Here is a 26,351-nt window from a genome sequence, read left to right as displayed (position 1 = left end):
AATGCAGGGGACATGGGTTCGATCCCTGGTCCAGGAAGATCCCACATGCAGCGGAGCAACTAAGCCCGTGCGCCACAACTACTGAGGCTGCTCTCTAGGGCCCGCGAGCCACAACTACCGAGCCTGCATGCCACACTACTGAAGCCTGCGTGCCTAGAGCCCGTGCTCCGCAACAAGAGAAGTCACTACAATGAGAAGCCTGTGCACCACAATGAAGCCTGCAATGAAGAGTAGCCCCTGCTCACCACAGCTAGAGAAAGCCCGCACACAGCAACGAAGACCCAACACAGCCAAAAATAAATAAATAAATAAATAATAAAAGAATAAGGAGGAAAGAGAGTCAATGGGGGTTGGGAGGCAAGAAGCAGTAGGCGAGGTAGAGGGTGAAACGGTGCCAAAGCTCTCATGACTCCCTCTCCCTCAAACTTCAAAATTCATCACTCGGTTCAGGCTTTGAAAACAGTGAATGAGAACAATTTTGAGATGGAGACAATTAACAAGGTGTTGGTCTTTTCCCATTAAAACGTGTGTATTAAAAGTATCACTCTTGGGCTTCCCTGGTGGCGCGGTGGTTGAGAGTCCGCCTGCCAATGCAGGGGGCGTGGGTTCGTGCCCCGGTCCGGGAGGATCCCGCGTGCCGCGGAGCGGCTGGACCCGTGAGCCATGGCCGCTGGGCCTGCGCGTCCGGAGCCTGTGCAAAAGTATCACTCTTACCTGGAAGCAATGACTGTTGAATTGCCATGATCACTTAGTCAAGCACTTACGAGGCGCTTAATGAGAGCTCAGTCTCCAAAACTGTCCTTGTAACTTATTCCCCACTCGTCCATTCATTTATTCATTCAGCAGACATTCACTGAGTGCCAGGCACTGCGTGGGGGCCATCAGCCTGGAGGAGCCCTGGCGCCAGCCCTGTCTCCGCCAGGAGCTGACTGGCAACTCCTGCTTGTGCATCTTCGTGTTCATAGCTGGTGGGTTTACTGTGAAGGAGGATCTTGGTGGGCTTCCCGAGCAGTCTTGGGAATGAAATAGTGAGCAGGCAAACCTTGGCAAGTTTGACTATAGCTTGGGACCACAAGTACTCTGAGATACCAAGGAAAGAACATCGCCAACTACAGTTTATCCTCAGCTTAAATGCAGTTGTGAGAAGTGAAAAGCAAATCATTCTTCGGGTTCACTCCACAGCTCCTGTCCTCATCACTTCCCTCTATCTACCTCCAGAGCTCCCTGAACTTGTCTGCTTCTCTTTGGCTTCCAGGCCCTTTTGTGGTCCATTTAGGTTTGCTTGAATCATCCTTCCCACTACAACAGCTGCCCCTACTCCAGTGAAGTTTCATCTTCGTCATCACCTTCTGTAAACCTGCCCAAACCTTTTCCTTTGTGGCCACGAGAGCCCACTGTACCTGCCCCATTGTAGCATTTATTACACAGTACTGAAGTTACTTATTCAGTTATATGTCTTTGTCACTAGATTGTGAGCTTCTGGGGCCAGGATTGTGCTCTGCTTACCACACAGCAGGTGCTAATAAATATTTGTCGAATAATTGAAGGGGAGAATAAAATAACATTTCCCTAAAACGATAGTAAACATATGTTCCATGAGTTTTGAGGTCAGCTGACATATTATTCTGGTTCGAGAATAATATTCAAAATGTTGATTACTACTGAACTAGATCATCAGTTGGAATAGACCCTGGCCCGGTGGGGCTGGATTAAGGTGCTGGAGCTCCAGCTGTGCCAGATGTTAAACTTTTAGTTGCTGGATCCTGGGGAGGTGCGGGGTCCCAAGGAAGGCGCCTGATGTTGGAGTGGGGGGAGGGGCATGATGGAAAGATGTTTATTTGCCCATTGATACTGAAGTATTTTAATATTTTAATAACTGTCATGGTCATCCAGGTGCATTTGGGTCACTTTTCAGCCCTGGTCAGGTTCATTTTCTCATTAAAATGGATGCTGTAGAGTTTGTAGCAGGGAGAGAAAGGCTGCATTTTAAATCGCCCCAGTTTCCCCTGGTGGGATGCTCTGTGTAATCTTATCAGTTATGTTCATGCATGGGGATGACTCTTTATTCAGTTTCCATGGCAGAGCAGAGAAACTAATGGTGGAGTTAGTCAGCCCCGTGCTTTGACAGAAGGCGGAACGGGGTGGGGAAGCCCTGGTGGGAATGTTGGCAGCCATGCAGTATTGGGGCCTGCTATGCCCTCTGGAGCTTTCCAGAAGATGCCGACCTTTAAATCAGAGTTTTGAAAACAGACAAACAACCCCCGAGCTGATTTTTTTCAGAGCCTGAAAGTGCCAAAGGAAAGTGTGAAATCATTAAGAAATGAAGACACTTGGATATATTTGAAATCTCTTTGTGTTTCCAAAGACTTTAAAATCTGCCTTCATTTAATTTAGCCATAGGGAGATGGCTGGTAAAATCTCTGGGCCTGTTTTACTCAAGCACTGAATATAGAAAGGTGTTTAACTACAACTTGGATGCTAATGAGTGCAAATTTCAGTAGCTCTGCCACGTTCCCCAGTGAAACTCTGATTTAAAAGAATTATACAAAGCCATACTTTCTAAGCATAAGGGATTTCCCAGGGAAAGAGATAGAGTTCAGAAAGTGCAGGTTTGTGTTATAAAGCCTGTTTGCTACCCATTTCAATATATGCTTTGAAAACGCAGGAGTATTAGAAGCAGAGGAGAATGTAAGATCCAAGTTATGTACTGAAAGATCCTGGGGAATAGCTTCTAAGGTATAATGGGATGTAGGATGGTAAGAGATTGCGTCAGCTCTGAGAGCACTGTCCCTGATTAAGAGCTCAAATCTGACAGCTGGGACAACTGAAACAGCTGAATGAAAATAGAATCCCCAGAAGAATCTTTGAAAAGAAAATAGGACAGAAACCCAGAGGCATATACAGAAATTGCTAAAGGCACCATGTGAAGAAAGGTGACAAAAAATAAATGAACATGGACTAGGGCTTCCCTGGTGGCACAGTGGTTAAGAATCAGCCTGCCAACGCAGGGGATGTGGGTTTGATCCCTGGCCGGGGAAGATCCCACATGCCACGGAGCAACTGAACCTGTGCGCCACAGCTACTGAGCCTGCGCTCTAGAGCCTGCGTGCCACAGCTGCTGAAGCCTGTGTGCCTAGAGCCCGTGCTCTGCAACAAGAGAAGCCACTGCAATGAGAAGCCTGCGCACTGTAATGAAGAGTAGCTCCCGCTCCCTGCAACTAGAGAAAGTCCGCGTGCAGCGATGAAGACCCAATGCAGCCTAAATAAATAAATTTATTTAAAAAAAAAAGTGTGAAAAACTCTGCTATTTCTACTTACTGTGACTTATGCAGAGGGAATAATCTTCTGTGCAGGCCACACTTTATGCTCAAAGATGTTCATCACAATGTTATTTATCATAACTCAAAAGTGGAAATCATCTTAAAAGTCAACAATAAGAGAATGATTAAACAAAGGCCAGCACGCCTATAAGATACACTGTAGCATACAGCCATAAAAAGAATGTTCTTTAGAAGTTTTTACTGAAGTGAAAATATCTGTGGCATCCACACAGCTTAATCCCACCCATGTAAACAAAGAATTTTTTTTTTTTTTTTTGTTTTGCTGCAGGTTAGTTCATTGAAATAGTTTGTTTTTCTCCCTATAATTTTTCCTTCTCCCCACTTTTAATTAGAAGCCAGATTTTGTCATTCTTGGCCTCAGAGATCTGAGCAGCAAGTAGAAATAGTCTGAAGTCAATTACCTTTCAAACTATTACTTTTATAATCAGAAAATGGCATAAATGTTATTTAAAAATACTACTAACAGTCCCACTTTAAACATCAGGGAAAAGAGTTATGCAATGCCATTTGGCAAAATAGTGCATGCAGCCTGCTCCAAAGTAGCCACCTGGGCTGCTGACCCCTGCTGGCCTGGGTCAGCTGCTGCTGCTACGTTTGCAGAGGACAGGAAGGCTGCATGAGGCCTCTGAACCCTGGGGAAAGGATGAGCCTTCCTCATTCTTTCACAGTGATTGCTAAACAGCACCTCAACTTCTATTAAGAGTGACTTTGATCTTGTAATAAACTAGAATGGAAAAGAATTGAAAAAGAGGAATATAGATATATACATGTATATGTATAACCAGATCACTTTGTTGTACACCCGAAACTAACCCAATATTGTAAATTAACTATACTTCAATAAAAATATCAATAAAAAAGAGAGACTTGGAGCATTTATTATGTGTACATATAATGTATTGGGAGCGCCAAGAGTGGTAAATGCTGTTACCATCCTTCTATTAACCACCACTTCCATGATAAGACCTTGCGGTACTTCCTGAATCGTCCACATTGGCTCAGTACAGGTTTAGGGTGAAGTTCATTTTGCTGGAATCCAATTCTTTCAACATTGGTAATTTAGGTGGGGTCTGAGTCACAACTATTAACTAGAATAGTGGTTTCCAAACTTTCTTTTCAACAGAGCAACAGTACATTCTTCAAATCCAAGGTTATGTGAAGTTTAATAAAAGTTGAGTTGCTCTGGTAAAGTGGTGATGGAGAGCCCCCAGGATCCCCAGCTCAGCCATACTTCTTTTCCTACAAGTTACCTCCCCCTGTTCACCCAGGAGGGCCCACAGAACCCCCAGTGCTCTGTGAGCACAATTAGAAAACCACAGAACCTCAGTATTTTCATGAGAATGGGCTTTGTTCTAACCATACACAGAAAAAAGAGATCCTTCAGCTATGGATGGTCTAAGCTTATTACACATTACTGTGGCTTGTGGGGAGGTAGGGGAAAGAGAAAGAAAGGGGTATCTCCCTTAACTGGGAAAGATTTAGCAGTCCCCGGACCCTTTCCCTCCCTTACACTTCATCATTTATGCTTTTCTTTGGACTCTGAAGTCTGAGAGTGAGATAACACTCCTTTATGGAAAGCAATGTAAAATTAAATGAACCCCCAAATTTTCATATATTCCAGGGTCAACTGTACATTTGAAACACGAGAAAGAAAAATGCTCTAACAATGTTGCATCAGAAAGCCTTTGAGGTTTTTTTTTAGTTTTAATCTTTTAAACATCTTTATTGGAGTATAACTGCCTTACAGTGGTGTGTGTGTTTCTGTATAACAAAGTGAATCCGCTATATGTATACATATATCCCCATATCCCCTCCCTCTTGCATCTCTCTCCCACCCTCCCTATCCCACCCCTCTAGGTGGACACAAAGCACCAAGCTGATCTCCCTGTGCTACGCGGCTGCTTCCCACTAGCTAGCTATTTTACATATGGTAGTGTATATATGTCCATGACACTCTCTCACTTCTTCCCAGCTTACCCTTCCCCCTCCCCGTGTCCTCAAGTCCATTCTCTGTGTTGTCTGCGTCTAGTTTAAAGATTCATTTGGCATGACAAATTGTTTCATGCCAAATGAATCTTAAAACTCAAAGGCTTTATTCCTGAAGAACCTAGGGGCAGGACAGGAATAAAACCTTTGAGTTTTAAGATCCATTTGGCATGTCAAATTTCTTCCCCTTTTCTTTGTCCCCAATTAAAGGCAGATTTTTTCAGGGTTCCTCCAAGCTCATTTACTAACTACATGGCTTCAACGGAGGACAGTGGAGGGTCCTGGTGGACAGCCTAGCCTGGGTTCTGGTGCAGACAGAGTGGAGTCTGCATCCTGCCCCCCCACTTAGGAGCTCGGTGTCGGGGAGTAAGGCAAGTAAGCTGTAGGAGCTTCAGTTTCTCCTTGTGGAGGGGGAGAGTAAAAACACTTCAGAGGGCGGTTGTAAGGACTGAAGGAGATGATGCATTAAATACCTGTCACAGTGCCTGGCATATTGGAAGTGCCCAATAAATATTTATTATTATTGTGATTTTTGTTTGTGAGCTTCTAAAACAGTAATTAAAAAAAAATACCACGGCTGCCCATTAGAATCACTAGGCATGCTTTAAAAACTGTAAATTACTGATAGCCCAGACCAGTTCAATTGAAGCTTTTGGGCTGGGGCCCAGGCATTGCTAATTCAAAAAAATTCCTTCAGTAATTCTAATGTTGACAACCACTGGGCTGAAATGTGCAGCTGTGAGTGAGAACACCTGATGGTGGAAGAGAGCGGATTTGGGAGCAGGAAGAAGCCTATGGGACCCACAGAGATGCTCGGCCTCCTCTGATCTGGTGCGTGCGCGCGCGCGTGCGCGCGCGCGTGTGTGTGTGTGTGTGTGTGTGTGTGTGTGTGTGTGTGTCTGCAGGGCGACTGGTGACTGCGAGGGAGGGAAGAACTGATTTCAGAGAGATGCTTGGAGGCAGTGGAACCAATCGCCAGATCTTAAGCGTGCATGACCCTTTCCCACTTTCAAAGTGTTTTCCCATAATTGAGCTGTTCAGTCCTTTCAGTAACCCCGTGAAGTACACAGGGCACACGTTATGCCCAGTTAAAGAAAGGGGAATTGAGTTACAAACAATTAGGTCCTGTAATTTCAGTCAAACTGTACCTGACACAGTCAGGAGGAATTCAGTTTTGGACTTTGTGTCAATAACAAACCTTAGTGCTACTTTTGTGCACGAACTCCCGGAAGCTGAATAAAGTTTGTGAATGGGAGACAAAAACATTGCAGGATGGGTTTCAAACGACTTGTGTTGAATATTCCAGGAAAAGCTGACCTGAGTATACATGATGTTCTCAGTGTCCCAAGTAACTTCTTAGAAGAACCCGTTCCAAAGTCAACTGTGGTCTGGAGAACAGCAAAATGCTTACACACATATGTACCCACCCACTTCCCCCAGGGACAATATCCCAGAATTGGATCCAGCTCTTAGGTACTCTGTGGCCCACTACTTTTTTGATACTCCAGCCCTGTTTATTAGTCCAGCATAAACTATCTAATTTCCCTATCCTTGGGGATCTGTTGCAACTTTAAATGCTGTAAGCAGACAATGGGTTTACGGGAATCGCCTAACCAGGCATTGCATCTTGATTTGTGGTCTTACAGTTGGTTTTGGAGTTGATCTGGATTCAAAGAAGTGAATGACCACAGAATCAGGATGTGGGTTGGTGTTAAAAATTAGGGTGGATGTTCATTCAGATACAGCCTTCTGGGAACTAGCTTATTTTGTATCATGAAAGAGAACATCAAGGTGTTTTCTTGTTTTGTTTTATTTTGTTTTAAATGAGAGTTGGTTTAGTAATTTGTTTGGAGACTTCAAGCTACGTGTGAGATTCCCCAGGACCTGAAGGTATGACGGGAAAACTATTTAAAATCATGTTTCAGTCAATGCTACTGAGAGAAATATTATCCAGAAAACCTCTGTGTTCCATCCTTAGGGATTTTTTTTTTCTCATGAGGATCTCAGAAACATAGAGAAATGTTAGGTTTATATCTTACTCTCTGGATTCTGATCAAGGTAACCATTATCACAGTTTTGATGAGCTGTCAGGAGAAAAGATCATCACACATGGATAAGCTGAGAAGTATGACCGTGGGGTAATGTCACTTTGCCTTCTTTCTGGTCCCCCAATATCACCCTCCTTCCTGCTATAGGACCTTTGACAGGCTCTTGCCTATGCCTCACTTGTTGTCTCCTAGTTAGCTCCTAACCAACTGTTAAGGGTTGAATTGTGTCCCCCAAATAGGTATGTTGAAGTTCTGATCTCCAGTACCTCCGAATGTGATCTTATTTGGAAATAGGGTCATTGCAGATGTAACTATTTAAGATGAGGTCATACTGAAGTAGGGTGGGCCCTTGGTCCAGTATGACTGGTGTCCATAAAAGAAGGTCTTGAGAGACACACAGGGAGAGATGCCATGTGCCAATAGAGGCAGATACTGGAGTGAGGCAGCTGCAAGCCAAGGTACACCAAGGATTCATCCATCTGGCCACCACCAGAAGCGAGGAAGAATCTCAGAGGGAACAGGGCCATGCCGACACCTTAATTTTGGACTTCTAGCTTCCAGAACTGTGAAAGAATAAACTTCTATTGTTTTAAGCCACCTGGTTTGTGGAGTTTGGTTATGACAGCCGCAGGAAACTAATACACCATCCTGATCTGAGTTCAAATGTCACCCTTTGGAGAAGCCTTCCAGATCCTTCCATGACTTAGAATACGTTCTCCTGCTTTATGGCCCATTGCCACCTCTAGTTTTCCTTCATAGCACTTATCACATTTGGCAATTACTGCAAGGTTTATCTCTTCTCTTACACTGTAAACGCTCTGAGGGCAGAGGTGATGTTTCTGGGACTCATCATTGCATTTCCAGCAACTAGGCCTGTACCTACCATTAGCATACATGCTCTAAATATTTGTTTAACGAACCAAAGAATAATGAGTAAATTCTATTTAAAAATTTCATTTCTAGCTTTTCAAAATTATCAGGATGCTAACACTTTAAAAACAGAAAATTCCTCATTAAATTCATTTTATCTGAGAGAAGGGATTGCTTTATTGAAAGTTTGAAACCCAGCCTTCTCATACTTATAATATTTTTCTTCAAAGTACTGAAAATATATTTAGGCTTTCTTCTTCTTTTTTTCTTTTCTTTTTTTTTTGCTTCTCTCTCTCTCTCTCTCTCTCTCTCTCTATATATATATATATATATATATATATATATATATATATATATATATATATATAAACATCTTTATTGGAGTATAATCACTTTACAATGTTGTGTTAGTTTCTGCTATACAACAAAGTGAACCAGCTATATGTGTACATATATCCTCATATCCCCTCCCTCTTGCGTCTCCCTCCCTCCCTCCCTCCCTATCCCACCCCTCTAGGTGGTCACAAAGCACAGAGCTGATCTCCCTGTACTATGCAGCTGCTTCCCACTAGCTGTCTATTTGACATTTGGTAATGTATATATGTCCATGCTACTCTCTCACTTTGTCCCAGCTTACCCTTCCCCCTCCCTGTGTCCTCAAGTCCATTCTTTACATCTGCATCTTTTTTCCTGTCCTGCCCCTAAGTTTGTCAGAACCTTTTTTTTTTTTAAGATTCCATACATATGCGTTAGCATACGGTATTTTTTTTCTGACTTACTTCACTCTGTATGACAGACCCTAGGTCCATCTACCTCACTACAAACAACTCAATAATATTGGAAATATTATTTACTGTTAATATTGCTATTATATTTTCACATTAATCTTAATGGTATATATTTGAATGCATTTATACTTACGTTGATGCACCTAGGTGCTTGCTGTTTTTATGTCAGTCCTTCATGTATTGAAGACATGTTCTGGCAGGATGGGTGTTCTTGTGCTAAGTAATATGTCTGGTGTATACTTAGAAGGAGAAAAGTTATACCATTTTCCTTGCTCTGAAAATTTCTATCTCTTTGTTGTAATAAACAAAACTACTCATTTGGAAAAAATAAAGATAACCAACAAGGACCTACTGCACAGCACGGGAAACTCTGCTCAATACTCTATAGTAACCTAAATGGGAAAATAATTTGAAAAAGAATAGATACATGTACACATATAACTGAATCACTTTTCTGTATACCTGAAACTAACACAACATTGTTAATCAACTCTACTCCAATATAAAATAAAAATTAAAAAAAAATTCTGCCTAGAAATTTCCTAACCCAGATCATTGAGTTCATTAGATATATTTCCCAGTTTCCACATTACTATAAGTGACAATGTTGCTAAACTTTCTGTCTCTGCATAAGAAGGGTCCCCTTTCTTCCAGTTTCCAATAACATTTAAAAAATGGTTCCTTTAATCCCTCGCCAATAACCTCTTCAAAGCCTTGTAGGTTTTCACCAACCAACCAGTGCCAAAGTCAATGCTATATGTTTTAGGTTTTATTTTGGCAGCACCCCACTTCCAGGTATCAAAATCTATTTCAGAAACTATTGCTACACTACAAATCATCCTAAACTGAGTGGCATAAACAGAAAACATTTTGTTATGTGGGTCAGGAATTCTGAGCAGGCATAGATCTCTTGTTTCAGTTTCATGAAAGTTTGGAACTGAGACAGTAAATGTCACTTGGAACGTCTGGACGGCTGAGGGCTAGCATTGTCTGAAGGCTCATTCACTCGTATGTCTAGTAGTTGATGCTGGCTGTTGTCTGGGATCTTAGCTGGGCTTGTCAACCAGACCACCTACACATGGCCTTTCCCTGTGACTGCTTGGGCTTCATGGCTACGCTCCAAGAGTAAATTCTAAAGAGAATCAAGAAGAAACTGTAACATTTTAAAGATTTAGCTCTGTGAGTCACATAACATCTCTTCTACTCTAGTCACAAGCCTTCTCAGATTCAGGGAGAAGGAATATGGACCATTTCTTTTTCTTTTTTTTTTTCTTTTTTTTTTTTTTGCGGTATGTGGGCCTCTCACTGTTGTGGCCTCTCCCGTTGCGGAGCACAGGCTCAGCGGCCATGGGTCACAGGCCCAGCCGCTCTGCGGCATGTGGGATCTTCCTGGACCGAGGCACGAACCCGTGTTCCCTGCATCGGCAGGCGGCCTCTCAACCACTGCGCCACCAGGGAAGCCCTGGACCATTTCTTGATGGAAGAAATGTCGAAGTTATTGAAGAATAGCATGTGGATGGGAGATACTATTGCAACCATTTTTGGAAAATATACTCTGCTGTGATTGAGAACTATGGGATTATAAAGAATGAACACCTGGGCTTCCCTGGTGGTGCAGTGGTTGAGAATCCGCCTGCCGATGCAGGGGACACGGGTTCGTGCCCCGGTCCGGGAGGATCCCACATGCCGCGGAGCGGCTGGGCCCGTGAGCCATGGCTGCTGAGCCTGCGCGTCCGGAGCCTGTGCTCCGCAACGGGAGAGGCCACAACAGTGAGAGGCCCGCGTACCGCAAAAAATAAAATAAAATAAAATAAAAAGAATGAACACCTGAGGATTCCAGAAAAACTGTCAGAGGAAGATCACTTCTGATCTAAGTTTTAAAGGGTGAACTTGGCAACAGTCAGTATCATCATGTTCCTAACTTGATGGCAAAGGAAATGGAGTTATGTGAGTATAACCTCCTAAATTTTTATTGGTATAACCTCCTGAAGTGACTGCTTTGAAACAAAAACACATTTAATTTACACAAGTTATATTGCATTAGGAATGTCCACTTTATAGCCAAACTCCACACTAAGTAAACGTTTAACAATAACCTATAAATGGTAAAAACAATCACTGCTTCAAGAGATATAATTCAAATGCATTGGTTACAAGGAGCTATAAGGAACTGATAAAAAATAAAAAGAAAATTCAAACAGGAACATCAGCAAAAAGAATACTATAGGAGGAAGAAAGAGAACTGAGAAGCTGCCACAGTACGACGGAGAGGTATTCAAGGCTGCAGATTAAATGGCTCTACAGTTTGGGGATAAATACAGCCAGGACTGGTCAACATCTAGCACAGAGGGATGACATCGAATCTCCCTTTAAAAGCTCTAGGTCACTGTCCCCTTAGCACTGTTCCAGGTGGGGTTGTCTATGTGATAAATTTTCTTGTTCCAATAATAGTCTGATAGTGGATGGAGGGCCATTTGGATTTCTAAATGCCCTTCTAATCTTCTGCCCTTTCAATGGAGCTTTGTAGTCAAAACTTCTCAAAGCCTTATCTCATCTTTTTGCCCTATCTTCCACCCTACCTTGGCCAAATATTTATTTATTTCTCTTTAAATTTAATATTATGAATAGCTTTAACATTCACATTATTCAAAAAATCGGAAAGTATCAATGGATTTGCCATGAAATTCTGCCCCCCCATTCTTGTCCCTGGTCCACTTCCTCATAGGTAACTACTGTCCTTGGTTTCTCGTGTATTGTTCTAGAGTTTCCTCATGAATAGATAAGCAAACACCTACACAGACTTTTATTTTCCTCCTACCTACCTTTGCTCCACTGCCTTTTTTTAACACCAAAGATATGTATATGTATATGTATCTTATGTAACCTGTTCTGCATTTTACTTTTTTCATTTAACTACATTTCTTGGAGATTTTTCCCCTCATATAATTATATGGTGAGTTTGCCTGTCTGTCTGTATGTATATATTGCAGACAGTAAGAGAATTTTTTTTTTTCTTTAAGCAGAGGTCTTCTTAGAAGCCCATCTGATTTAAATTTATTTATTTATTTATTTATGGCTGTGGTGGGTCTTCGTTTCTGTGCGAGGGCTTTCTCTAGTTGTGGCAGGTGGGGCCACTCTTCATTGCGGTGCGCGGGCCTCTCACTATCGTGGCCTCTCTTGTTGCGGAGCACAGGCTCCAGACGCGCAGGCTCAGTAATTGTGGCTCACGGGCCCAGTTGCTCCGCGGCATGTGAGATCTTCCCAGACCAGGGCTCGAACCCGTGTCCCCTGCGTTGGCAGGCAGATTCTCAACCACTGGGCCACCAGGGAAGCCCAGAATTCTTAAACCTCATTGCATTGGAGTTATTGAATAGAATATAGATTATTGGGATTAGGACCAATATGAGTTTGAAACTAACCTTTTCAGTTTAAAAAATTTTGATTCAGATTAAAAATTCAGTGTAATATTGGGCAAGTTCCTTGATCTTTTAGAGTCAGTTTCCTCCTCTGAAAGTGGTGACAGTAATACCTTGTAGCCTTGTGGTGATGCCATCAATAAAAGGCTGGATACAAATGGCTTAGAAAATAGTAGATGCTCAACAAAAACTGCCTATCATTGCTATTTCGTCACCTGATTTTGGAATGACACTAATTTTTCTTCAGGTCTCCAATAATCATCCTGATCTGGTTCTGGAGGGACTTAATGATTCCCTCCTAAACAAGTTCCATCTCTATTCTGCCAGGCACTTTGTAAATCAAGTTCTATAAGCCCTTGAAGGCTTCATGATCTCCGATGAGCATCAACAATGCTGTGCAGGTATTTGGTGGTACTCAAAGGGAACAATGAAAGATATCAGATCTTAAATTGAAGCTTGTGTTATGGCTCAGATGAGCTGGCCATTGTGACTTTTTAGCCCTACTTCTTCATCTTTTCCTGTATCCATGCCATTTGACGTGTGACTTTGAAGTTCCCCTACTAAAGGAATGGAGCATATTTCCCTGTCACTTGATTTTGCGTTGGGCCACGTGATTTGATTTGATCAATAGAAAAAGGTGGAAGTGATGGTGTGTCACTTCTTCTTTTTAAAGAGGCCTTGTGTATTTCCATTCTCCTTTTTGTATTCTACCATTGCTGTGAGGAGAACACGTCTAAATTAGCCCTCTGGCCCTAGGAGGATGACAGAAGACATGTGCAGCAGAGCCAACTCAGATGAACCATCCCAGTCAGACAGCCTTGCTGGACCCATACAACACCCAGATGTGTAAGTTAAATAAGTGGTTAATGGTAAATACTAAGATATTGTGGTTATTTGTTACACAGCAATAGCAAGCCAATACAATTGCACTTCACCAAATGCTAGGAAAACGTTGAAAAATAATAGGAAATTCAGAAGCCACAATTATTTGAGGACTGACTTATCATGCATGGACAGGGTAGGGGTCAGGGAGATTAAGAAATGAAACAGTTATGTATGTTACAGTGCAGCTAAGCAGGGATGAGGAGGGAGTATATAAACCGTCTGCAAGCATTTGAAACACAAATAGCAGGGCTGGGCTAAACAGTCTATTGAGCTCCAAGAGGAAAGTTTAGGAAAAAATGCACTATGCTGAGCCAACAAAAACTTAAGTTGGGCCTGGAAAAAGTCTTCCCGATAAGATCTGCATCACTTTTGCTCCTGAGGAAGGATTAGGGGCCCGCTTCCTTCCATAGTTTTAAATTTAACTGAAGAAGAAAATAGAAACATATTGTGGAAATAACCTCTGGCCAACTGGATGGGGGCTAGAATCCACAGTTCAGTAAAGCTGAGCATCCAAATCTCATTACACAGATGGGCAGCTATCCTGTCCCCTGTGATCTTCCTGCTGTCTAATTACATCAGTCTGTGAATTTTAGACAACTTAAAAGAGGAAATATTAGAAATCATCTCTTGACCCAGAACAACCTCTCCTTTAAAACTAGATGTAAGGCACAAACAGACCTGACAAGGAGTCCAGGTTAATGGGCTTTGGGTCAGAAAGGAATTGGACTAAAGTCAGGTTGGCCTTTTAAAAGCTGGCATACAGCCTGGGACTACGGTTGGAGCACTGATGGCCAATACAGACTGAGGCCTCATTGCTGTCATTGCTAAAAATGCTCAGACAGGCTAGTAAATACTGGGCTGAGAGGGTTTTCTTTCTCTCTTTAAAAAAAAAATGTAACAGCAAGATTGTACATTTCAGGGGAAAGTAATTCCACAAGAAGTTCCTGCTCCTTGGATAAATACAGACTTTCAGTGCTCCAAATGGCCATTCCAATTTCTTCTTCAGGAAGCACATTTTTTTTTTTTTTTTTTTTTTTTTTTGCGGTATGCGGGCCTCTCACTGTTGTGGCCTCTCCCGTTGCGGGGCACAGGCTCCGGATGCACAGGCCTAGCGGCCATGGCTCACGGGCTTAGTTGCTCCGCGGCATGTGGGATCTTCCCGGACCAGGGCACGAACCCGTGTCTCCTGCATCGGCAGGCGGATTCTCAACCACTGCGCCACCAGGGAAGCCCCAGGAAGCACATTTTATTCTAAAAGACCCATTTAGAAGTCTCTCTTGCAATCTGGAGAGTCGAATAGTCTGTTGGTTATACAGGAATGGATTTTATGGGAGTGTTGACAGGGCTCTCTTGGTGGGAAGGAATTCACAAGAGCACAGGATGACATAATATACCTTCTTGTCATTAGCCAAGAAGGAAATGCTCTGTCTTTGGCTTTATCAAGGACTGGGTCTGTGTGAATAGCTTCTCCTGGTATTTATAATAATCTACCTCATAATGCTTTAAAAATAATTTGGGTTGACTTTTGTTGGCTTCTCACAAATGAATTCCTTCCAGCGTCTGGAAATAGGTAGGTGGGAGAGCTGGCACAGTCTCCTTCCTAAGGTTGATTTAATTAAAACAGTGGCTCTCCCTCTGGTTGTTTTCTCTGATCTTCAGGATTAATTTTCTTGACTTTCATGATTTAATACAAAGAGATAGAACGCTTAGAAAGTAGTTAGAGCAATGTAATTCCTAGGGGTTAAATATTTTAGTAACAGCAGGGAAAGACTAGATTCTAGGCCAATTGGTAATGATTCTGGAATGTAGATTTATTTACACATGTGTGGGAGAGCCTTTGCTATGTGAGAGATAGAACATGCACCTATATTTGTATATGTTGGAAATACTTTAATCTTCTATTCTCATTTTTTAAGTTGAAGTACAGTTGATTTACAAAATTGTGAACAAGTGGAGACAATCTCTACTTTTTTTTTTTTTTTTTTTGTGGTACGCGGGTCTCTCACTGTTGTGGCCTCTCCCGTTGCGGAGCACAAGCTCCGGACGCCCAGGCTCAGCGGCCATGGCTCATGGGCCCAGCCGCTCCGCGGCACGTGGGATCTTCCCGGACCGGGGCACGAACCCGTGTCCCCTGCATCGGCAGGCGGATTCTCAACCACTGCGCCACCAGGGAAGCCCCAATCTCTACGTTTTAAACAATGACTAATTCAAAGTCACACAGTAGGTGAAAGAATTGGAGGTTTCTGTAATTAGAAAAAATGTTCTTATCACAAATGGGATACACTTTTATGATAGAATCAAATGAGCAAAAAGAAGGACGCTTAGGGGCTTCCCTGGTGGCGCAGTGGTTGAGAGTCCGCCTGCCGATGCAGGGGACACGGGTTCGTGCCCCGGTCCGGGAGGATCCCACGTGCCGCGGAGCGGCTGGGCCCGTGAGCCATGGCCGCTGAGCCTGCGCGTCCGGAGCCTGTGTTCCGCGACCGGAGAGGCCGCGGCAGTGAGAGGCCCGCGTACCGCAAAAAAAAAAAAAAAAAAAAAAAGAAGGACGCTTAAATCATCCATAATCTCCCCGCCCAATGACTGATGAAATCCACACGTGGCAGGTAAGACTTCCCCTCCCGGTGGTCTCCACCTCTATAGGCAAGAGGGAAGCAGGATCCCGAGAACTCTGTAAACTCCCCTTACACTTCCTTCCCTGCAACTCTCACAGCGTTAGCACCTCTCCCTGCCTTGAGACCAGCAGGATGACTACTCCTGGGGTTAGTTATCTCAGTCTCCCAGCTCACCCCTCATCCCCCAGGACATTAATGCCTGTAAGACTCTGTGCACCCCCTTCTCTGACCTCAACTCCCTGCTTCCGCTCCCCAAATTTTCAAGTCTGCTTTACTGTGCCCTCTGGAACTCAAGGTCAGTCATCAACCTTCTTTCTCCATCCTCTTCTCTGAAGTTTCCCTTTGCCATCTTGCTCTCACAACTGAAGTCTGGCTCCCCTGCCTCCCTCTCCTGTGGTGGCTGCTTTCTTTGGTATACTCTTCACACCACGGAGCCTGGAGATGGGTTCCATCTCCTCGTGATGCTTCTCGCCATGTCCAGATCATTCTCCTTATCTTCTCCCTGAAATCCCTAGCTTTGCATTTCAATCAGTTTGTAACCCCTATTTCTCCCGGGACAGACATCTTCCAACCCTACCTCCCTCTGTACCTCATTCCTTAAAGCATGTTCAATGTCATGCTTTCTCTGAGGACTAGAACCATTCACTATGTCTTGGGGTTTTCAACATCTGCATAAATAACTATTCTAGTACGCTCACCTCTCAGTCCATTGGCTTCCTCTCCTCCAATGATCTTGTCCTCCACCCTGTCTCGGCCTCTACATCCTGGCCACACCCTAGACCTCACCATTACCAATGACTGCCATGTCTACATGCCAGTTTTAAGCAAACCACTCTGATGTTCTCTCTGCAGTTCACTCCCTCTGGTATCCCAGCGACACAACTTCTTCAGCATCACTGGCACCAACAGTCCATCGATCCTCCCAATTTTCACCGTCTCTCACAGCCTCTTCATGTCCTCACCTCCCCCCTTACCGTACTTGGATTTCATGGTCCGAATGACATTACTCCCTCATATCTACTCGTAATTTCCTTTCTTTTTCTCCCTTCATCATATTCTCTTGGCAAAACCCTGTTTAAATCCAAGTCTCCACTGATTCTGTGTCTGTTCAACTGAGCATGGCTGGTAAAGCTCATGATTATGCTGACTGGAGCCCTTTCCAATTTATGGCCACTAACCTCAAGTAGGTCTCTATTGCTGCCCGGCAGTCTCATTACATTTCCTAGCTCATTTTTGCTCCCGCTCCCTGAGTGAGCTATTTCATATCTTTTTTTTTTTCTAGTTTGAAATATTTATTGCTGAATAACATACTAAGTGAAGGGGGGTTTTGCTGATGGTAATGGAAGTCACTTTATGATTTTTCCCACTTAATCTTTTTTTCTTTTTTTTTAACATCTTTGTTAGAGTATAATTGCTTTAAAATGGTGTGTCAGTTTCTGCTTTATTACAAAGTGAATCAGTTATACATATACATATGTCCTCATATCTCTTCCCTCTTGCATCTCCCTCCTTCCCACCCACCCTATCCCACCCCTCTAGGTGGACACAAAGCACCAAGCTGATCTCCCTGTGCTATGCGGCTGCTTCCCACTAGCTATCTATTTTACGTTTGGTAGTGTATATATGTCCATGCCACTCTCTCACTTTGTCCCAGCTTACCCTTCCCCCTCCCTGTATCCTCAAGTCCATTCTCTAGTAGGTCTGCATCTTTATTCCCATCTTGTCCCTAGGTTCTTCTGACCATTTTCTTTTTTAAAAAAATGCCATATATATGTGTTAGCATACGGTATTTGTTTTTCTCTTTCTGACTTACTTCACTCTGTTTGACAGTCTCTAGGTCCATGCACCTCACTACAAATAACTCAGTTTCGTTCTTTCTATGGCTGACTTCCAATCTATACAATCTTCCGTTATATATACGTGCCACATCTTCTTTATCGAGTCATCTGCTGATGGACACTTAGGTTGCTTCCATGTCCTGGCTATTGTAAATAGAGCTGCAATGAACATTTTGATACATGTCTCTTTTTGAATTATGGTTTTCTCAGGGTATATGCCCAGTAGTGGGATTGCTGAGTCTTATGGTAGTTCTATTTTTAGTTTTTTAAGGAACCTCCATACTGTTCTCCACAGTGGCTGTATCAATTTCCATTCCCACCAACAGTGCAAGAGGGTTCCCTTTTCTCCACACCCTCTCAGCATTTATTGTTTGTAGATTTTTTGATGATGGCCATTCTGACCGCTGTGAGATGAAATCTCATTGTAGTTTTGATTTGCATTTCTCTAATGATTAATGATGTTGAGCATTCTTTCATGTGTTTGTTGGTAATCTGTATATCTTCTTTGGAGAAATGTCTGTTTAGGTCTTCTGCCCATTTTTGGATTGGATTGTTTGTTTTTCTGATATTGAGCTGCATGAGTTGCTTGTATGTTTTGGAGATTAATCCTTTGTCAGTTGCTTCATTTGCAACTGGGGGGGTGGAGCTGAGTCTTCTATCTTTGAAGGGCAGGGCTGCATCAGGTGATGTTTTGGGCTGTCTGTGAGCTTAGTACAACTTTAGGCAGCCTGTCTGCTGATGAGTGGGTCTGTGTTCCTCTCCTGGTGGTTGTTTGTCATGAGGTGTCCAACACTAGAGCCTGCAGGCAGTTGTCTTGGGCCGGGTCTTTGTGTTGATATGGATACTTCCGGGAGTGTGCATGCTGATTAATATTTCCTGGGCTCTGGTGGTCCAGTGTCCTGGACTTGGTGCTCCCATCCCAGAGGCCCAAGCCCTACCCTTGGCCAGGGAACCAAGAGCTGCAAGCCACACAGTGTGGCCAAAGAAAAAAGAAAGAAAAGAAAAAGAAAAGAAAGAAAAGAAAAGAAAATGAAAAGAAACAAAGGAAAAGAAACAGACAAACAAAACCCCAGACAAATAGCAAAAACAACAGCAAAGGAACAGCAGCAACAAATAACACACAGACACACATACACACACACACACACACACACACACACACACACAGAAAAAAGAAAAAAAAGGGAGAGAGAAAAAAAATAAGAGAACAAACAAAAGAATTCAAAACTGAGAACAGTCAATAAGGACTAAACTAACAAAAAAAAAAAGAAAAATAAAACAAAAACAGAAAGCAAACAAACAACAAAGAAAACAAAATATACACATAAAACAAATAAAAAACAAAGAACAAAACCAAGAAAATACCACAAAACAATAAAAAAGTAAAAATAGAAAAATGTACGTATTAAAAAATAAAAAAATTAAAAATAAAAGATAAAAAATAGTAAAAGCAACACCACCAACAACTGTACAATATGAAGCAAACAAAAAAAGAATAATAGTAATAAGAATATTTTCTTGGGGCCTCCTCTGTTAGTCTCCTTGCTCCCACAGTGAGCCAGAGCCAATCCTTGCCTCCCCAGGCGGCCTTCCAGTACCTCTAGGTAGGTCTCTGGACCTGCTGTGGGTACTGTGGAGCCAGCTCAGACTCTGACCTGGCCCGACTCCCGTGTGTTCTGGCCCCCAAAGTCCACTGCTGTAAAGGCTAACCGGTCTCAATTGTGGGAACACTCGTCTACTCAGGGATTCCACAGATACAGGATTTACCAATCTGGTCAGGGATTTAATCTGTGGCTTGTGCAGCTGCACGGAAAGATTTCCATTCCTATTCCTCAGTCGCACTGCCCCTGGGGCTCAGCTTTGGTCTTGACCCCACCTCTGTGTGTGCAACACCCTCAGGCGTCTGTTCCTTGCCCAGGTGACAGGGAGTGAAAGCAGCAGCTGCTTGGGGCACATTTATTCACTGAAGCTGGGGAGGGGTACGGTGGCCACAGTTGGGGTGTGTGTGAGTTGCCTGCACTGGCGGAACCAGCAGGTAGTTGCAACAGACTGTGGTGCACTCGCTCTGGTGGGAGTCCCTCCCAGTGCTCAGGGAGGCAGGAGCTGGCATGTGGGGGTGGTGGTTGCCCCGCCTCCCACGTGCCTCTCAACAATGATGCCTTGCTTCTGTGGTGTCCCAGGTTTTTCCACAGACTTTCCCGTTGTGGAGCTCCTTACTCCTGTCCCTTCAGGTTGTCTTTTCAAAGCCAACTGCTGTCCGCTCCCTGGGTCCATGCTCCAAACCCCATTTTCCAGCACCCAGCCCCCCTTTGCAAGAGATGACTCACGACTCAGGCTGGAATGTGCAGAGATGCAGTGTAGACCATGTATGTAGTTCTTACTTTGTCCTGCCTTCCACAGTCTGTCTACTGTGTTCTCCTTTGATCCCCCGAAGGTCCTTTTCTGTCCTAGCTACTTTTGCCACAGTGAGGAAGTTTTTCTGAGCGTGCGGACCTCCCTTCACCTTCACCTTCCTGCCAGCGTTGCTGGTCCCTTTTTGGATTCCTCTCTTCTTTTTTTCTTCTTTCTTTTGTCCTACCCAGTCGTGAGGGGATTTTTCTTGTCCTTTTAGGTGTCTGAAGTCTTCCGCTAATGTTCAGTAGGTACTCTATGAGAACTGTTCCATTTGTAGATATGTTCTTGATGTACTTGTAAGGAACGAAGAATTCTGCGTCCTCCTATTCCGTCATCTTGATTCCCAAACTCTGTATACAAATTTTGATTAAAAGATGTAAATAATACAAAATTCATATACAAAATCTATGTGAGATACAGTGATTTACTGATAAATATTTAGGATAACAGGCAGAGAAGTTCTTACATATTTGTTTATCAACCCGTCAGTGGAAGTGAAGAGGTCTCATAGTGTCCAGGATCATTTCTTTTTCTGTTCAGATCCAGGGACCATCTCTTTGTGTTCTTTATTGTCAAATACGATGCTTCTGGCTAATTTCACATCTCATCATATGAAAAGGTAGTAAGGCTGTAATTACTTTGCCTTGGCTCTTCAGAATCTGTATTAAAATGATATCAATCTTCTTGCCTTTGCATTTCCCTAATACCATTTTTTATATAGGATTTATTTATTTTTAAAAATAAATGTATTTATTTAATTTATTTATTTGGCTGTGTTGGGTCTTCATTGTTGCATGCGGGCTTTCTCTATTTGTGGCGAGCGTGGGTTATTCTTCATTGTGGTGCATGGGATTCTCATTGCAGTGGCTTCTCTTGTTGTGGAGCATAGGCTCTAGGTGTGTGGGCTTCAGTAGTTGTGGCTTGCAGGCTCTAGAGTGCAGGCTCAGTAGTCGTGGCACATGGGCTTAGTTGCTCCACAGCATATGGGATCTTCCCAGACCAGGGCTCAAACCTGTGTCCCCTGCATTGGCAGGCGGATTCTTAACCATTGCACCACCAGGGAAGTCCCGCAATACCATTTATTTAATGCTTGTTACCTTACTACTCATGAGGCTGCATCATCCATTATGCTGCCCATTAACTCTGGCTCCCAGTGATTTTATCAGAGCTTATTACTGTGTGTCAAGTGCAAGTCTCACCCAGAACATGCAGGAAAGCGTGATAATTTCTTTTTTTCGTCATGTTAAAGTTACCGCTCAGAAGTTTATTGAATGAATGTAGAACAGCACAGTCTTCTCTTCAACACTTTGGGCTGTAATCACTGCATTCCTAGGATGTGATCTCTTTCAGTGTTAACCCAACCCCTGCCTGGCACACACTGTCACCAGGAGGAAGGATTGGAGAAGGGCAGGATGAGAAGAGTGGTTTTATCCACCCCAGGAATACCCCACCCAAGCCTACCGCCATCCAACATGACTTAAGGTCCACTTGGGAGAGCCTGGCATTGCTACATTGATTGAGACTGGAGAGAACATCAGTTGGGCATACCCACTTGTGCAACTGTCTCAAAAATCTCCTAGAGGAGGTAGGCATGGCCCCTCTGAGGACTGCCTGATGCATGGAGTGAAGCTTCAGAGGGCTACCCTGGGTGCCAGTTACAGGGACATACAGGGTAAAGGATGCTTGTCACTACCTCCCACTGTGAAATGGAGGTGGCATTGTAGTCAGGACACAGATGAGTAAGAGTCGTCACATAGGCCCATACACACTCAAGACTTGGTGGTAGACTGCTGGTAGCCCAGACCCCTGAATTCGTCCTATATCCTACATGAATCATCCAAAATCAGCACATCTGCACCATTTTAGTAGTCTAATCTTGCACAGTCCTCCAAAAGAAATACTTCCCTGGTGAGTGGGGTGTGGGGGGATCTATTCATTAGGCTACCCTCCTGGAACTGAGGCCTGGCCATAGATCCCCAGAATTCCAGCACAGGCATAGGTCCTGGAGTTTCTTGGAGCAGCTGATTGACTCCACGTGTTGGGTAGAGTGATGGAGAGTGCCCCGAAGGGGAAGAATAGAGGCCAGAGTCTATGCTGGTCCCTGTGCAGGCTTGGGGCTTCCTGTCCAGTTGGCACTGCTGACCCCAACCAATGTCTCAGGCATTAAAGGAAGACTCAGAAAATGTCAAGGGAAGCAATTCTGGTGATTACTAGGGTACGAGGGTCAGACTTGGGGGCATTTTCCCAGATGGCATAAATGGCCTTCGCTGGACGCAAGCACAGAAAGGAGACAGAAACATTTGAGGAAAACACTCCAAAGCATGGAAACAACTCAGGTATGGGGCCTGGGGTAGGAGCTTTTCTTACCTGGGGCTAATGTAGGACTGAAATGGTCAGTGCTCAGCCCTCATCTTCTTTGACTTTTCAGAAGAGTGTTTCAAAGTTGATTACTCCCTCTTCCTTCACTTGGCTTCTGGGACACTGGTCTGCTGGTTTGTCTTCTACTTTATTAGCCACTTCTTTTCAGTCTTCTTTACTCATTCCACCTCATTGTTCCAACTCATCTCTCTGGTTTCTGAATACTGAAGACCCCCAGGATCTTCTGATGTCTTTTCTATCAATACTCACTTTCTAGGTGATTTTACCTAGGGTTGCCATGTATAGATTAATTATATGTGCACTGCCTAATTCCAGGGGATACTGTTCACCAAACTACAATGTGAACGAAACTGTGCCGTGCAAAACCTGAACAATTGAATGTAGTGGTTCTGATATAGCTCTGTGACTGTAAATGTTTTTCATACCTGATGACAATTGACTCCTTCTCTGAACTTTAGACTCACGTATATTCAACAGCCTTTTTGACATCTCCACTTGGATGTTAGACCTAATATCAAACATCAAGTTTCTGATCTTTCCCCCTAAATCTGTTCCTCCTGCAGTCTTCTTACTTCAGTAAGTGGCCACTCTATCATTCTAGTTGCACAGCTCCCAAACGTGTGGCATCCTTGACTTCTCTTTCCTTCCTGCCTTAAATCCCATCTGCCAGCCAGTTCTGTTGGCTCTACCTTCAAAATATGTCTGGAATATGACTGCTCCTCACTACTTTTACTATTCCCACTCTGGTCTAAACCACTATCATCTCTTTCCTGTATTTTTGCAATGTTTTTCTACCTGGTATCCATGCTTCTATCCCTCCACTCTATTCTTTTTAAAATATATATATATATTTATTTATTTTAGGCTGCATTTGTTCTTCGTTGATATGCGTGGGCTTTCTCTAGTTGTGGCGAGCAGGGTCTACTCTTCATTGTTGTGTGCGGGCTTCTCATTGTGGTGGCTTCTCTTGTTGTGGAGCACGGGCTCTAGGCATGCGGGCTTCAGTAGTTGTGGCTCATGGGCTCAGTAGTTGTGGCTCGCAGGCTTAGTTGCTCTGCGACATGTGAGATCTTCCTGGACCAGGGCTCGAACCTGTGTCCCCTGCATTGGCAGATGGATTCTTAACCACTGCACCCCCAGGGAATCCCCCTCCACTCTATTCTTAACACAGTACCAGCATGAGCTAGTTAAAATACGTCAGAGCATGCCACTCCTATGCTCAGAACATCCAGTGGCTTATTATGTATTTCATCAGAGTTAAATCCAAAGTTGTTAATAAGGCTCCCAAGGCCCTACATGACCTGACCTCTGCTTCCTGTCCCACCCCTTCCTGTCCCACCCCCTCTCCCACCCTGGCCCTTGCTTATGCCACTTTGTCCATAACAGCTTGATTGCTGGTCTTTGAACACGGGCAAGCCCACTCTCAGCCTTGGCGCTTGTTCCCTCAGTCTGGATGCTCTTCTGTTGTCCTCATGACTTGCTCCGTCACCAACTTTGCATCACAAATCAGCCACCATCTTATCAGTGAGAACTTCCCTGACCACTCTCATTGAAACGGCAAATGCCTCCCTCTGACAACTGACACTCCCTATTCCTACTTCCTTGCTTGTCCTACATATGGCACTTATTATCATCAGATATACTCTAAATTTCATTTAGAATTTATTTATTGCCTGTATCCACCCACTAGAAGGTCAGTTCCATGAAGGCAGTGATTTTTGTCCATTTTGTTCACTTTTACATCCCCTGCACCTAAAACTGGCATAGAGTAGGTGCTGTATTTGTTGCATGAATGACAGAACCACTTATTGATGATTTTTGTGCTCTCTCGACACAATATGTGTTTACATATATAGTATTATTTAAAACCCAAGACTGTGTTGCACATATTGTTTTCTAACTTGCTTTAACACTATTTCATGAACATCATCTTTCTATTCCTTAAATAGTCTTCTGTAGATCATTTTAATGACTGCATATTTCATTGTACAGCTGAGTCACATTTTATTTACCGTGTGCTCTAATGGTAAGAATTTGCATTTTTCTAAAGACTAACAACTATAATGCACTAATGGCTTCGCCATCCCTGTAATTAATTCCTTAATAGCAGTAATTATCATCATTTAGTAAGTACTTCCTTTGTGCTAGGCTCTGGGCTGAGAACTTTATGTACATCATCTCACTTAATCCTCTTAACAGGCCAGTGAGGTAGGTGTTTGAAGCAGGAATTAGTAGAAACTGAGTTAAGTAACTTGCTCAGGGTCACGCAGGCAGAGTGTGGCAGAGCTAGGTTTTAAACCCAGGTGTGATTCCTGAGCCCATATGCCAAACTGATATGCTTTCCTACCTCTGCCTGTAGGGTAATTTTCTAGAAATGGAATTTCTACTTGATGCTCAATTCTTTAAAAACAGGAGTTTTTGAAGGATTTGATTCATATATTGTTAGTTTAGGAGAAAGTGCTAGTAACAGACTTCCTGTCATAGGACCACAGAAAGAAGAAAACTTTAAAAAAAACCGTTAATATTATTCATAGTGTAAAAATGTACACACATGATAAAAATTCAAGACATATCAGGGTATTTAATGAAAAATGGGTCCTCTTTCTACCTCACATCTCCCAGTCCTATCAATCTGGAGACATCACCATTTACATAAGTTACTTATATCCTTCCAGAAATTAGGGAACTTCTTAATTCAAGGCATGTTTGATACAGTTTTTAATTTGAGAGAGTCCTCTACAGGTTATTTAAAGAAAGTTAAAAAATGGAAAGATCCTTAAGAATTTCAAAAATCAAAATTAAGAGTCCCAAGGAGATAAGCCACCATTGTATTTGAAGAAAGAATAAGCAACCACCTGCTTTGTCTCCTTTTCTTCAGGCCCATATGCTGTTGAAGACAGAGGATGATGATTCCCTGGCAACTTTTTCTTTTAAAGAATTTTCAGGGGCTTCCCTGGTGGCGCAGTGGTTGAGAGTCCGCCTGCCGATGTGGGGGACACGGGTTCGTGCCCTGGTCCGGGAAGATCCCACATGCCGTGGAGCGGCTGGGCCTGTGAGCCATGGCCGCTGAGCCTGCGCGTCCGGAGCCTGTGCTCCGCAACAGGAGAGGCCACAACAGTGAGAGGCCCGTGTACTGCACCAAAAAAAAAAAAAAGAATTTTCAACTTTATTCGTTAGAATAGGAAACTTGTTTTACCACAGTTTTGTTGTTGTTGTTGTAGCTGTTTTACTTTTAAATTTTAATGTATTTTTTGTTTCCCCGATGCATGGCACACAGTCAGTGCTCAGTAAATGTCTAGTTGAATACATGAAGTTATGCTAAGAACAATATTGCTTGCTTAGCTTCTGGATGCTCCATTCTGAGAGAACCGAGAAGCCCCATCTCAGTCCCACAGAGAACCGTGAAGACACTGTGACTATCCTCTATGAAACCAGGGAAGAAGGTCTCCCTGGACTTGAACTTGCAGGTGTTATATAAGAGTAGAGGCTAGACCTGGAGACAGGAATGGGGTGGACGGAGGATGATCAAGAGAGAAAAGACTTCTGGGAACCCATTCAAAATGGACCACTCAGGGCCCCAAAAGGTGACTCAATATGAACAGCCAAGATGTGCGTTTTCCTATCTTCTAACTTTTAGGGGTGTATGTACATAATTGACTCCTGTTAGTTTTGCAAAGCCCTCAAAGACCCAGCTTTCACCACCTTTCCCAGGAACCCGTGGATGTGGGTGTGCCACCGTTGTTCATACATTCCCCAGCTGAAGGACATTCTGTTTGTTCTCAGTTTGGAGGTGT

The 26,351-nt window shown here is 43.4% G+C and overlaps 1 long non-coding RNA gene across 4 annotated transcripts in view; it reads left to right on the top strand.

Annotated features, from left to right (window-relative positions):
- LOC136792853 (uncharacterized) overlaps window positions 1-26,351 on the top strand; it is a 198,519-nt gene that overhangs the window by 69,128 nt on the left and 103,040 nt on the right. The window contains exon 3 of one of the 4 annotated variants that reach the window (XR_010837373.1): window positions 13,206-13,295. The exons of the other annotated variants lie outside the window; for them this stretch is intronic. This is a non-coding gene — a long non-coding RNA (uncharacterized lncRNA). The remainder of the gene's footprint in view (window positions 1-13,205; window positions 13,296-26,351) is intronic. 4 annotated transcript variants of the gene reach the window in all.

The sequence above is a fragment of the Kogia breviceps genome, chromosome 17 (assembly GCF_026419965.1).
Source record: "Kogia breviceps isolate mKogBre1 chromosome 17, mKogBre1 haplotype 1, whole genome shotgun sequence".
Taxonomy (NCBI): Eukaryota; Metazoa; Chordata; class Mammalia; order Artiodactyla; family Physeteridae; genus Kogia; species Kogia breviceps.
This window is presented reverse-complemented; position numbering and strand designations above follow the sequence as displayed.